Consider the following 14,768-nt stretch of genomic DNA (forward strand, 5'->3'; position numbering starts at 1 on the left):
GAATAAGATTCCTATCTATGACATCACTTGACAAGTAGTCAACCATTTTTCTTGAATATCTCTAGTGACAGGGAATCCACTACCTCTTAGAGCAGCCCATTTAACTTTTGGGTGACAAATTATCAGGAGATTTCTTCTGATTGGTCAATTCCTTCAAAAACCTATATATATTTAGGGAATGGATGCAGGCTAGTCATATCTTCATTCCTCTTTGGATCCCATATCTGACTCCCATCATTTTCCTTGCTTGATTACCTTCTTTTCAAGTTCTCCATGTTTTGTCTTTCCCCCATTAGAGTGTAACCCTCTCAAGGGCAGAGACTTCATTCTTTCTGCTTGTATTTTGTAATCCCAGAATTTAGCCTAGTAGCTGGCACAGTAAGCATTAAAAAGTGCTTATTGATTTGGTTTGATATAAAGTATAATTTGTCTTTGCTACTTCACTCTACCCCCAAATCTGCTCCCTGAGGCCAGGTAGAACAACTTTAATCTCTCTTCCTCATGATAGCCTTTCCAGTCCTTGAAGATAGCTATCATGTTTTGTCAAGTCTTCCATAGACACCCCCATTCCATTGTTATCTTCATATCATTTGCTCTTGGGGTCTTTCACTATCCTAGTTTCTCTTTTTCTAGATACATGCCAACAAATTAATGTTCTTCCTAATATAATATATGCCCCAACCCGAGCACAGTATTTAAGTTGTGGTCTGATCAGGTCAAAATTTGCTCTTGGGGCCTTTCTCCATTCTAGTCTCTCTTTTTTTCTAGATACATGCCAACTAATGAATGTCCTTCCTAATATATGGTGCCCTAACCTGAGCACAATATTTTAAGTTGTGGTCTGATCAGGTCAAAATACTATGGTACCACTGATTTTCTAGCCCTGAATTCTTATGCCTATTAATGTAACTTGAGATCATGTGAGTGTTTTGATTGATTTATTGACTTATGTTAATATATTATTGAACCCAAGCTAAAGCCTTCAGTTATTTTTTTTGGGAAAACTATTGTCTAACCTTGCCTTATTCAATTTGTGCTAGTGAAGTACATAGACTCCTTGAGAGCCTTGGTGATTTCAAAAATGACAATGGGAGTTAGAGACTTGCTTGAATGGGCATCACTTTCCATGTCCACTAATTAATAACCCAACAGCAATAAAGATTAATTAGCAACCTGCCCCTTTGCAGCAGGTTTCCTGTCCAGAGCACAGAAGGAGCATGACAATAATGCCTGGGATTTTTTTTTCGTTTGTCTTTGATCACCTAGTACCTCGCATAGTGTCTAGAGTATAATGGAGGATTAATAAATATTTGGTAATCAATGAGAACTGATCTTTTTGATATCTAGAGCAAAATTTAGCCTATTCAATTTCATACTGGATTCAGTTCAACATTCTGTTGAGATCTTTTTGGATCTTGAGTCTTCTCATCCAGAGCTGTTCCTCTGAGTTTTGTGTCATCTGTAAATTTGATAAATGTATCATCTTCCCCCAAGACAATAATAAAAGTATTAGAAAGCACATGGCCGAACTTGGATCCTTTATCTAAGCTGACACCTAAACATCCATCTTTTTCTTGGTTCAGTTATTCATCCAGGTCTGAATCCAAATACTTTTACTATGATGTAGTCCACATAGCTCCAATTTGTCCTTAAGATAAACTATGTCTACCTTATTCCCCTATTCTATTAAGTCTAAGTAGTTAAAAAAAAGGAAATGAAGTTAGTTTGGCATGACATGTTCTTTTCTTTTCTTCTCTCTTTTATTCAAAATGTAACAAATAGCAAATAAAATGAGCTGCTCCCATCCTGTGGAACCTAAAGACTGTAAAGGGAAAAAGCCTTATTATATAGAGTTTGATTTTCTTTTTAAGTATATAATAAATTCAACATGTGGTTTTCAAATCTGACCTGCTTGTTTGTTATTCTTTCTGGCTTTTCTACCCAAAAGAAAAAAAAACCCATCAAAACTCTAGAAACAAATATGCATTATCAAGCAGAGCAAATCCCTATATTTGTCATGTCCATTACTATTATATCCCATTTTGCACCATTACTTCTCTGTTAGGAGATGGGCAACATGTTTGCACCATTGCTGGTTCTCTGAAATGGTACATGACCTGTTCTTGATGAAGAATGTAAGTGGGTGTAGATTGTGGGATGTGGTGGGGAGTTCAGATAGTGTTCGTTGAGAGGATGCTACCAGCTCTAAAGAGGAAAAAAGAGATGAAAAAGCAAAGGTGGAGGTTCAAAGGTTAATTACATTTTCTTTAACCTGGTTGTGGTTCATGAACAAGGGATACAGATAATTCTCTTTCCCAGTAGTGAATATCAGTCCCTGGACCTACAATGCCTACTTGGCCTTTCCATACTTAGTTTACTCAATCCTTCCATAAAACTTGGTTCTTCTTTCCATTGATTCTTCCCTTCAGGAGTTAGCTTTAGGTATTAGGATGGCTTTCCCCCTTTTCCTACCAAGAATCTAAATTTAATTGAAATTTAGGGCAAGGTATTTGTTCTTTTTTTTGTTTTTCTCATGAACATCATTGCCCTTGGCCAGTCTTTCCCACACCTAGACTTGTGAGGGTAGGTTAGAGCTAGTTAGGGTAGTTTGCTGTATTAGCACCTTAGGAATCATCTGGTAATTGAGGAAGAAATGCAGGCCAAGAGACTTGGTCCATGGGAAGTCAGGTAAGAAATAACAATACTTCCATTAGAGCTCTAGTTCTCTGCCTCCAGATCTAGGGGGTCCTTTCTGTATCAAATGAGATAAAAATCTCATAGTGTCTGATACATAATAGGAGTCATATAAACCCTCATTCCCTTCCCTTCCCCCTTCCTTCCATTGTACTATGATGTCTCTCATAGACTTTGGGACACACAAATTAAAAGGGTCAGGTTTAGTATCCTTTACTTGGTTTGTTTAGCTTCCCCCTACTCTGAAATAGTGTAGCTTAGACATTTCATTCTTTTTTCTAGATTGGGGCTATTGGGGCAGGAGGAATAGAATAGATGACCCCTCTGGAGTCAACCATCATTCCTCTTATATTTTGGAAAGTTTTATTCAGTTACCTTTAGGATGCCCTGTTATCCACCCCACTGAGCAAGAGAGTGAAGTCAAGCGTGGATGAGTTGGAAATTATTCTAGAAAATGAGTTTGCAGACTCCTTCCCCCCCTCCCCCCCTTCCCACTCCATTATTCTCTCCAGGAGGGAAGAAATCAGCCCTTCCAGACCGGGCTGGCAGTCTGGTCGGTGTTTGTGGTAGGTGGTGTTTATGTGAACTCACAAATGTTTATGCAGAATTGCCAACTGGTTATTTATGAGTCTCTCAGCCCTTACCCAATAAAAGCTGTTCCCTCAATGTTCTGACAGGCCCAGCATCTGCAACTAATGTGTCACTCGTTGGACTAATGCAATTCACTTGTGTTTATTTTTGCACAAAAGCAATTTATCCAGCACTTGGAGAAAACGGCCCTGTCAAGAGCATTCTTCAGAGCAGAGTGTTTTTCCTCAAAAGAAACTCCAAAGGGCTCATGAATATAGGGCTGTATCCATATGTGTGTGTCTGGGTCTTCCAGTGAAGAAGTATATTGGTGTGTCTTTGCAAGTAAGCGGGGTTAGACACAGGAGTGTGTTTGTGGTATTCATGTATTGGCATCTGTGTGTACCTGAGCCTAGAATGAGTTTCTATATGACTGTTCATTTTTCTGAATCTTTTTAGATGTCTCTTTGTGTGTGTATGTCAATATGTATGTTTAAATGATTTTTAAGTAAAATAATTTCTGGATTTTTCTTCTTTTTTTTCTTTTCCTTTCTGGTGAGGACTATAAGTGAAAGAATAAAAGAAAGAGGCACTGGCTTCTACTTTATATCGGTTGTTCCCTATGAGGGGCCCCAGTGCCCCAGTGTTTGAAGGTCTGAGGTCAAACTCTAATTTTCACCATGACTGAGACTTATGTGTATAGAAACCTCTGACCAGGAGACTAGATCCTGAGGAATCAGAAGACATCTCTTCTTTGCTGAACTGCTTAGCAGATGTCTGGGATGGGAGACAGACCTGGTGAACACCTTTCTGTCCATTTCACTTCAGCATGTCCAGCCTCATCCTTGTGGTCCCTTCACTCTTACAGAGATCTCTTTATGTTTCTTTCTCAGGAAACATTCCTTTGATTCTTCCTTTCTCTTCATTAACTGAAGCTTCCTAGCTCTCCTGATTCCCATCTACATATCTTAGGGAAAACCTTTGGTATCTAAGGATGCCATGAGTCCAATTGGCCATTGGGTGTCCTGAAATGATTCTATAATGACACCTTCTTATTAGCTCCAGCCATTCACCAAGAACCTTGCAAGGGAGGTTCTATAGCAGCCCCCTAGCCTCTACTTGTCTCAGGTTCTAGAATCACACAGTTTGCTTTCAGTTTTGGGTAGTTCTTTCTAATGTCTAAGCTAAAACCCTTTGCTAGGTCTTTCCTGATTTCATAATTAGCTTTTCTACCAGGTTATTCCCTAACTTGGGGAAGTGGTATCTTGACCAGGGAGACTTACTCTTTCTGCTCCAGGGGTTTATTCTGGCACACCCCCTCTTTTTTTTTGTTCCTTTGCCTTTATGTTTTAAACTTTTAAGAGTGTTTTCTATAGGAAATATATTAGAGTTCTGGAATGAGATTGGGGGTGAGGAGGCTGCTTTTTGTACTTTTGTACTGATTCAGAAAGTTGGGTCAACTGGAAACTGGAATTTTTAACCTGTGTATGTCTTCATATGACAATTGAGTGAATGAGAACCATGAAACATCCAAGGAAAATCAACAGAACCAGACAATAGACTCAGAGACCAGTATATTATACTACATCTCCTATGACTCAGGGTCCTTCAAAGATTCTGATTGGATCCTGATGGACAGGGTTGAATTCTGGGGCCCTGGTCAGAAGGTTATTTTATCTCTTTGGTTTGTTTTACTCCTGGTAAATCGCTAAGATAAAATTTAGATATAACTTATATTTAATTTTCCCCAAGAATGGGTAATTGGGTTCTCCATGTACATACAGGTACACTCTTATAGTTGTTGAATATAGGACAAACATTTAATACCATGAAAAAAAACAGGAACAAAAAGCATCCTTCAGCTCATTTGATTTCCCCTCCTTTGGGATTATTGAACAAATAGTCTCCAATCACCTTGCACCAGCACTCTCTTCACAATCCACAGGAGGAAAGAAATTTTCTTTTCTTCCTTTCATCAGGTTGCAATCCAGACTAGGAGAAAACCTGGAAGATCACTTCAGTCCTGGAATTCACACCTTGAAAGTACATTCAGGCTCTTGGGGCTCCTCCTGATTGGATGCTTTCTACTGGAACCTTGATTTAAGGAACACTCTCAGATCAATTATCACTTCATTTCTCACTGGGCTCCTATCTGGACTCCTCCTTTCTCTCCCTTTTCAACTTCTGTTTATGTTCTTGTCTTCTCCCATTAGAATGTAAGCTCTTTGAGGGCAGGGATTGTCTTTCTTTCTTTTTGCTTCTTTATATTCTCAGCATTTAGCACTGAATTTATAATAAATTTAGCATTTATAATAAATATTTAGTTGACTATTGTTGATTGACTAGCTTTAGTATCTATTTTGGCTCTAAATTCAAACCAATGATAAAATCTTTATCCTCTAGGAGATTGTATCTAATTTCTTGAACTTGGGAAATGATAAATTTAGGGTTACTCCTTAGACAACCCCTAAGGCTGAATAGTCTACTCTCAAGATTTTTCCTCTCAGACTGCTTTGTAGCCCAGGTATACCAGTGCTCCTGAGAGGATTCCATCAATAACTCTATAGATACTTCATCTTGGGCATAGAAAGTGCATTCTCAAGAATTCTAGTCTCAGAAAAGGAAATGGAAATTCAGAAGGCAGCCAGGAACCTGAGGCCATCTGGGAAAAGATATACTGCTTGCCATAAACTTCTTCTGCAAATTGCCATTTTCTGTCCTTGGGGAATGTGAGGGAAATGGATAGTGAATGTGTCTGGAAGTTTAAAAAAAAGGAAAAGAGCCAGCTGAACCTTTTCACAATTCACTTTTCTATATTTGGGGAATAGTTTGATCCTCTTTGCCTCAGTCATTCAGTTATCAGGAGTCAGCTTCAATCTCTGAAACTTTGTATGTGGCACCAGGGGGCATGTGAGATCACCCTTATCCCTTACAAATATTATTTGTACTATATCTGCAACAAAACCAAAGGAAAAAATTCAAACAGACTTTGAAGGGTCGCAAAATTATTTTGTCTTTATTTGTTATCTGCTAATTCATTTGGGCCTTCTTTGTTAACTACTAAGAGTTTTGTATAAGATTTTATTTATTATTCTAAATATCCCTTTGACAATTTGGTTAAGTTCATAATCAAAGCAGGTTTTATTTATTTATTTATTTTTAGGTTTTTGCAAGGCAAACGGGGTTAAGTGGCTTGCCCAAGGCCACACAGCTAGGTAATTATTAAGTGTCTGAGATCGGATTTGAACCCAGGTACTCCTGACTCCAAGGCCGGTGCTTTATCCACTGCACCACCTAGCCGCCCCTCAAAGCAGATTTTTAAAAGGAATGCTTTTAGATATAAGAACACAGCACCATTGCACTGAAATGCATCACCCTGACCTGTTAATATGTGTGGGGTGACAAAGGGGACCCCAGGGAAACTGAGCACTCAGCGTGAGCCAGTACTGAGTCTCTTCGTCTGACTTGATCTCATAGAATCCTAGATTTAGAATTGGAAGAGATCTTGTAAGTCATCAAGTTCAAACTCCTTATATGACTGATGAAGAAACTGAGATTAGAGCTGTTGAATGACTTGTCCAAAGTCACAGAACTAGTAAGTGATGATGATGATGATGATGATGATGATAATAATAATAATAATAATAATAATAATGATAGCAGTTGCTACCATTTATATACTACCAAGCACTGTTTTAGGAACTTTACAATTATTTTCTCATTTGATCCTCACAACAGATCTGAGAGATAGGTGCTATTATTTGTTGAAAATATGACTCATTTTCAGTCATTTCTGACTCTTCATGATCCCATTTAAAGTTTTCTTAGCAAGGATATTGTAGTGGTTTGCCATTTGCTTTTCAAGTTCATTTTACAGAAAAGAAAACTGAGGTAAACAGGGTTAAGGGATTTGTCCAAGGTTTCACTGCTATAGGAGTTTGAGGCTGGATTTGAACTCAGGAGAATGAGTCTTCCCAACTCCAGTACTCTATGAGTCTTCCCAGTACCACCATCCTTTTCAATGTATTTCTAATGTCCTTCATTTTTCACCAGGTTGCACTAGGGACTTTTCTATCATATTATAAAAAAAATCTCTTCATCCTAGAAGGTCACTTCAGCCTTGGAATTCATAATTCTTAAGTACCCTCTTTCTCAAGACCCTCCCAGACCCTGTATTTCGGGAGGGCATTTCTCACCAGGACCTTTCCTTCCCCTCTCTACTTCCTTTTCATCCCTCATTTACCTGTTACATTCCCCTCATCAGAATATAAGCTCCTTGAGGGGAGGGACTCTCTTTTTTGCTTGTATTTATATTCTCAGTGCTTAGAACTGTGTCTGACACATAGTAAATGCTTAATCAATACCTTTTGACACTCTGATGGATGTTAAGAACCTTCTTGCAGGATTAGTCTGTCCCAGCTTTGATTTCCTTTTACCAACCTTATGGATTTGTAGGTATTTTTGTCTTTTCTCATTCCAGGTTTCCCTCCACTCAGCTGTCAAAGGATCTTCCTAAGGCACAGGTGTGTCCATGTAACCCTTCTATTCAATCAACTCCAGCGGCTTCCTGTCATCTCCAGTATAAAAAAAAAAATTCTCTGGCATTAAAAGCTAGTTTTTTCCTCACTCTCCTTCCCCAGCCCCCCTCCCCAATCTTTCTAGTCTTCTTACCACTAACACTCCATCATCCATTCTATTATCTTGTGATTCTTGCCTCTTAACTGTTCAAGAAACAAAATTTTTGAAAACCATCCTTGAACAAAATACCTGTCTCCTGGTTTTACATTTTCACTGGCTTTTCTCCCATGTTTAGAATGTTTTCCTTCCTGTTATCTATCTCCTGACTTCCTAGTCTTAGTTAAAATTTCACCTATATGAAGCCTTTCCTGATGCCCCTTAATTCTAGTGCTCTCCCTTTGTTGATTGTTTTGAACTTATCCTATATATCTCAATTTATTATGCTTCTCTTTATATAGATATTGTGATTTTATAAATTGAAGTTTTGTGGCAACCCTATATTGAGCAAAGTTATAGGTGCCATTTTTTCAACAGATGCACTCACATGTGTTGGTGTCACATTTTGGTAATTCAGTAGTTCACACTTTTTCATTATTATTATATTTATTATGGTGATCTATGGTCAGTATTCTTTGATATTATTATTATCATTGTTTTGGGACACCACGGACCATTCCCATATAAATTGGAAAGCTCAATTAATAGCTGTTGTATGTATTCTGTTTGTTTCATTTATAGGCTGTTTCCTGTCTCTCTCCTTCTCAGCCTCCTTATTTCCTATAAGGCTCAACAATAGGTCAATTAATAACTCTACAATGGCCTCTAAGGGTTTAAATAAAAGGAAGAGTCAATCGATGTACAAACTTCATGGATGTCCTATTTTTTTTACCTTTTTAAAAAAATTTAATGAATTGATTTATTTTGAATTTTACAATTTTTCCTCTAATTTTGCTTTCTTCCCTCCATTCCCCCCCCCCCAGAAGTCAGTCTGTTAGGCTTTACATTGTTTCCATGGTATATATTGATCTAAGTTGAATGTAATGAGAGAGAAATCATATCCTTAAGGGAAAAAAAAATAAAGTATAAGACTTAGCAAAATTGCATTATAAGATAAATGTTTTTTTTAAGTTAAAGTTCTTTCTCTGGATACATATGGTATTCTCCATCACAGATACCCCCCAAATTGTGCCTGATTGTTGCACTGATGGAATGAACAAATTCATTAGGGTTGATCATCACTCCCATGTTGCTATTAGGTTGTGCAATGTTTTTCTGATTCTGCTCATTTCATTCAGCATCAGTTCATTCAAATCCTTCTAGGCTTCCCTGAATTCCCATCTCTCCTGGTTTCTAATAGAACAATAGTCTTCCATAACGTACACATACTACAATTTATTCAGCCATTCTTCAATTGGTGGACATCCACTCAATTTCCAGTTCTTTGCTACCACAAACAGGGCTGCTATGAATATTTTTGTACAAGTGATATTTTTACCCTTTTTCATGATCTCTTCAGGATATAGACCCAGTAGTGGTATTGCTGGATCAAAGGGTATGCAAATTTTTATTGCCCTTTGGGCATAATTGGTTTCTTATTTTAAGAATTTGTCACAGTTACCCCAATCTTCAGCAACCACCACCTCACCAGTCCACAGTGCTCAACATCAAGGCAGCACATACTCCATCAGCAAAAAGATTTCAACTCACTGAAGACTCAGATGATAGTAGGTATTTTTTTTAGCAATAAGGAATTTCTAAATTAAGGTATGGTCATTTTTATATAAGATTATGACACACTTGTAGACTATAGCATTGTGTAAATATAACTTTTGTATGCACTAGGAAACAAAAAATTATGTGACTCACTTTATTGTGATATTTACTGAACCAGATTAAAAAAAAATTGGTAGATAGCTTGACTGAACATATTTGTTTGCAGATGGTCTCCCACATTGTGAGCTCCCTTAGAGCAGGGATTCTCTTATTTGTCTTTATATTGTCAATTCCTTAGTGTCAGTCATTAAGTATTTTTAAATGCCTGTTAAGCTACTGTCCTGAAGTGCCCAACAGCTTTCATACTAGTATATGATAGTAGTAGTAGTGTGCAGTGTTAGGAGTAAGTAGTTGGGTACCACATATGTAGTCCCATATGTGTAGCTCCACATATGGCTGGGGGGCTGCTACCATTGAATTTCACTCAAGAGAGGTAGAATAGACTCTATAGCCTTTTTTCCATCCACCTTTCTCTAAGGGAGACTTTCATTCCTTCCAGAAAGGGAAGGAGGAAGATGCAATCAGAGGCTACTCTCTGCCTTCTCAGAGAGGGGAGGTATCAGACTAGAATTCTATCTGCTCCCTTAAATATTGTTTGTCTGGGAAATATGGTTGAATTTGAGCTATTTTATCACTTTGTCATTTGGTGGGGGAAGAGGAGACCCCCAAGGTCGATATTTACAGATTGACCCCTTTCCTACCTAATAACCTGTTCCATAGTAAACACACATATGACATAGAAAAGAAAGTCATTTATCCAAATGATAGCAAAACAAATTAGAGAAGGAGAATATATACCAGACAATATTGAGTGAAGGAGCTCTTCATTTGGGGGTGGAGCTAACAGCTCAACCAAGATAAAGAATTCTAGAGCTCACCCAAGTGGAAACCTTCCCTAAGACTTTAGAGTAGAAAGCTGACAATAGGGGCTTGATGGTGCCTGCCTATTCCTCTCTTATCTTTTGAGCAGTGCAAAGTAGGGTCAACTTCTTTCATCTTCTCTTTTGAAGTTGGAAGTAAGGATGCCCAAAGCAACTCAAAACTTGAAGACGATTCAAAATTTGATCTTGGAGAGTTCCAACAAAAACTCAAAGAGTACTCTTGCTTGACTTTGGGACAGGTGTTTCATTAGGTCCTTTGTAAAAGAAGTCATGTCTCCAAAATGTTCTTCATGCTTTTTCTATGGGAATATTCTGTGGATTCCCATCCTGTCCCTTATTAGAAGAGATAGTAAAGCCATCAGACTATAAGTAATAGGGGATTAAGGTAAAGTTCATTGACCATTGATGTTTGCAGGTGATTTGGAAAGTTTGTGTTCTCTGCTGCCCTTTCTCCCCTCCCCATGTCTTCTTATGTCCCACTTAGTATGGACTTCTGATCTGAATTTAAATATTAACCAAATTCCACCTCTCTTAGAAGAAATAGCATTGAGATGGTTGTGGGAATTACACCTCTGGGATCTAGATATTGAACTGTAAAAAAGCAACCTGCATCCCATTATGTGGCTTCAGACCCTCGACATTATGGCCAGTGAGTTGGGCCATTTGGGGTGATTTCAGTGTCTTAGGACCCCCATCCTGAGTGCCAGTCCCTCCCTTCCCACAGTTATCATTGCTTCACACAGAAAGAATTCAGATGGATTTCAGGCAAACTTGTGTTTCCCATAAATCAATGTTAAAAGTGAAACCCCAGAGCCTGTGGGACTGGAATTGTAACCAGCTGAGTACAGTCCAGAAAGCTAATTTAAACCTGGCCTGGATGGAGACGTTTGTGTTTTCTGAATGGATATGAATCTCTTCAATTGGGACAAGCTGCCAAACTCAGTTTCTAGAACAAAGGGGAGACACTTTCATCAGGCTGCTGGCCTGGCGGCAGGACCCCCCTCTCCCTTATCCCCACTCTGGACATTCCTTTCTGGGTTCAGAGACCCTGTGGCCTGCCTAGTGGACTCTCCTGGGGAGTTTACTATGTGATTGGGGGAAGGAAATTGTAGTATCATGGTTTGAATAGTACAGCCTGTGCCTTAGTGGAGTCCATTTTAGCTGCGGAGAAGTGGAAGCCCCAGCTGTGAATGAACGTATACAACCTTCATGCTAAAAACAAAGTTTTTGGAGGAAGGGATTTAGAGAGCTACATTCAGATGCCTCCTTGTATCTTAACCCCCTTGCTCAAACCAAAGGATTGTTGGAATTTATGAAATGAAACCCTTTCCTCCCTTTTCTGAGGCATCTTCCTGGTTTTCCAACAAGTATTCCTCCTTCATCAGCCCAGGTGCCCACTGACTTCATAATATCTCAGTTTCTCCTGCAGAGAGAAAAGAATCTGATATATATATATGTTTACACTGAAGTATGAGAAACTAAATGTTCTTTTTTTTTTTTTTTTGCAAGGCAGATGGGGTTAAGTGGCTTGCCCAAGGCCACACAGCTAGGTAATTATTAAGTGTTTGGGACTGGATTTGAACCCAGGTACTCCTGACTCCAGGGCCGGTGTTTTATCCACTGTGCCACCTAGCTGCCCCTAAATGTTCTTTCTTTAAGTGATTAACATTTTCAAAAAAGACCCTACACAGCTTATACTAACCCAAGGGAATAAAGGACCAATGACTGAATCTCAGTTATAGGAGTTAAGCTGGCAGTGAAAATATGCTTACATGGGGAATCTCCCTCCCAAAGTACCTGAAAATTTCCATGTAGCCAGTTATGTATTCTGTCTATCCAAAGGCTGACCCTGATTTCCCTTCCTACTTCACAGTTGTATTCTTATGCCACAGTGACCTTGGAAAAGTTTTTTCATCCTGCTTTGCTTCTGCCTTAGAAATCACTGGGGTGACCCAGCCTGACTCCAGTCAAATAGCCTTGAAAGCTTTCCTTTTCCATTGAGCATGGATACTGTACTTACTTCCCCCTCCCAGTCCTCAAACACCACATTCACCAGAACCTACACAGCTTGCAAGCATCTGTCTGCTGATTCTCCACTCATTTCTGCTTTTTGGCTATTCACTTCATACTTGTGGTTGGTGATGCTGGGTTGACTCCACCCATCAAGATCTCCAGTGCTAGGGATATCCAGGAAAGTGAAAGGATAAGAAGCTTTAAAGGGTTCTCATGATCCCTCTCAAAAACTAAAGGAAACATGAAAACTGAAGAGGATATCTTTTCTATCGATCTCTGTGTATATGTGAGTGCGTACAGAGACACACACATTCATCCATATACATATAAATACTAGGCCTGGAGTCAGGAAAACTAGAGTTAAAATCTGATCTCAGATACTTATTAGCTATGGGTCCCTGGGTAAATCACTTAATCCTTATTTGCCTCAGGTTCCTCATCAGTAAAAAGAATTAACAATAGCATCTACCTATTGTTGTGAAGATCAAATGAGAGAATAATTATAAAACTCCTAGCAAATAGTGCCTGAAACATTGTAAACTCTACATAAATGTTAACTATTATTATTATTATTATAATTAAAAGGGAATAAAAATAGCACTTACCTCCCAGACTTTCTGTGAGGATAAAATAACATGTAAATATTATAAATCATGTGGAATATGCTTGATAGGATGATTATTATAATCTATATACACAAACACATATGTACAATATAACATATGTATATGTGTATTTATACACACAACATATATATATATACATACATACACTTCTCTCTCTATATGTATGTATGTATGTATGAACTACATAAGGAAAATAAAATAGAGAAGAAATATATAAAAGAAGAATCAGAAACAAATGCAAGAAATCCTGAGAGATAATGTCAGAAAAATGACAGTTCGTGGTCCAGAACCAATGTTCTTACTTCAACTGTGGGCTTGGTTCAGCATAGGGAGCTTTTCCCCCCAAATCTCTTTTTTTTGATTCATGTCTTTCACCCAAAATTTCCTTGGGGAACCTCAGAATTTGGTTCATTTTACCCTACCCAACATTTTCCCTTTGAATATATGAATCTGGGTGAGATTCCTATAATCACTAATAGTACATTGAATACAGGACAGGATTTGTTACCATCTTTTTTGGTCTAGACCCATTGATTTCATGGGTGTTATTGGGGCAACTCAGGACAAGGTTCTAAGACAACTATACCTTATGAAAGGGTAAAACTTATCAAAGAATTTCATACCTTATTCAGGAATCAAGACAAAAAACAAGTGCTCATCAGTGGATGTCAGTGAGGATTTTTATAGCTTGTATAAAGAGATGGGCTTATTCCAGAATGAAGTATTCCTAAGTGAGGGCAATGAGAAATCTGGGTACCCTCTATGAGATTATGGATACATGATGAACAAATTAAAAAAAAGAATAAAACTAGAGAAAAAATTTTGAATGGAATAAAAAAGAAGCAATTATAGCTTAGAAATCCCTGGAGGAATTAAAGGAAGCATTGACTCTTTAGAGGAAATTATAGCAAATAGCACAGATAATTTGAAAATGGAAGTAGGAATATTCCAAAGGCTACTTGAATAAATTGGAAAACAGAATAGCAGATAATGGATTTAAAGTGGAAAAACAAGGTCAGAAAAATAACTGCAAAAAGGTTTAGAAATAAGAGAAAAAAATCCAATTTATTGGAGTCTCAGAAAAACATCAGTGAGAAACCAATTAATCACTATAGTTCAGAATATTGTTCAAAAGAATTGCCCAGAATTATCAAGAACAAGTGATACCAGGTAAGTTAAAGGAAGTCATAGTATATCAGCAAGGATAAACTACACATACATATATATTTATGTAAACTGTTTTTTCTTCTGGTGACCTGAAATATATCAACTAGAGTCTTACAAAGTTTCCCCTCCAAAAACCAACAGAAACAAAATAAATGGAATATGAACTATATAAAATTTAAAAATATGAGTCTCTATCCCAGAAACAAATTCCCAACAAATCTTTGTATAAGGGAGCAAGGATATGATTCTTCCCTCTCACCTCCTTCAGCTCAGTTGATGTAGAGAGAGAATTTAGTTAATGTGTTAATAAAATGTAATATTCTGTGATCTCTTTATGAAGTGTGAATACCTTTCTGACTGCTTGGAGTGTTACAGTGTGAGATATCTGAAGGGAGGAAGAAGGAGGGGATATCTCTCTTCTACCATCATTGACTGTGTAACTTTGAAAGGAAGCTACTGAACAGTAGGAGTTACAGTATCCAGCAGGGAGAAGACACAAGATGTGACTCTAGGCAGAAATGAAGAGATT

The sequence above is a fragment of the Macrotis lagotis genome, chromosome 1 (assembly GCF_037893015.1).
Source record: "Macrotis lagotis isolate mMagLag1 chromosome 1, bilby.v1.9.chrom.fasta, whole genome shotgun sequence".
NCBI classification, from domain to species: domain Eukaryota; kingdom Metazoa; phylum Chordata; class Mammalia; order Peramelemorphia; family Peramelidae; genus Macrotis; species Macrotis lagotis.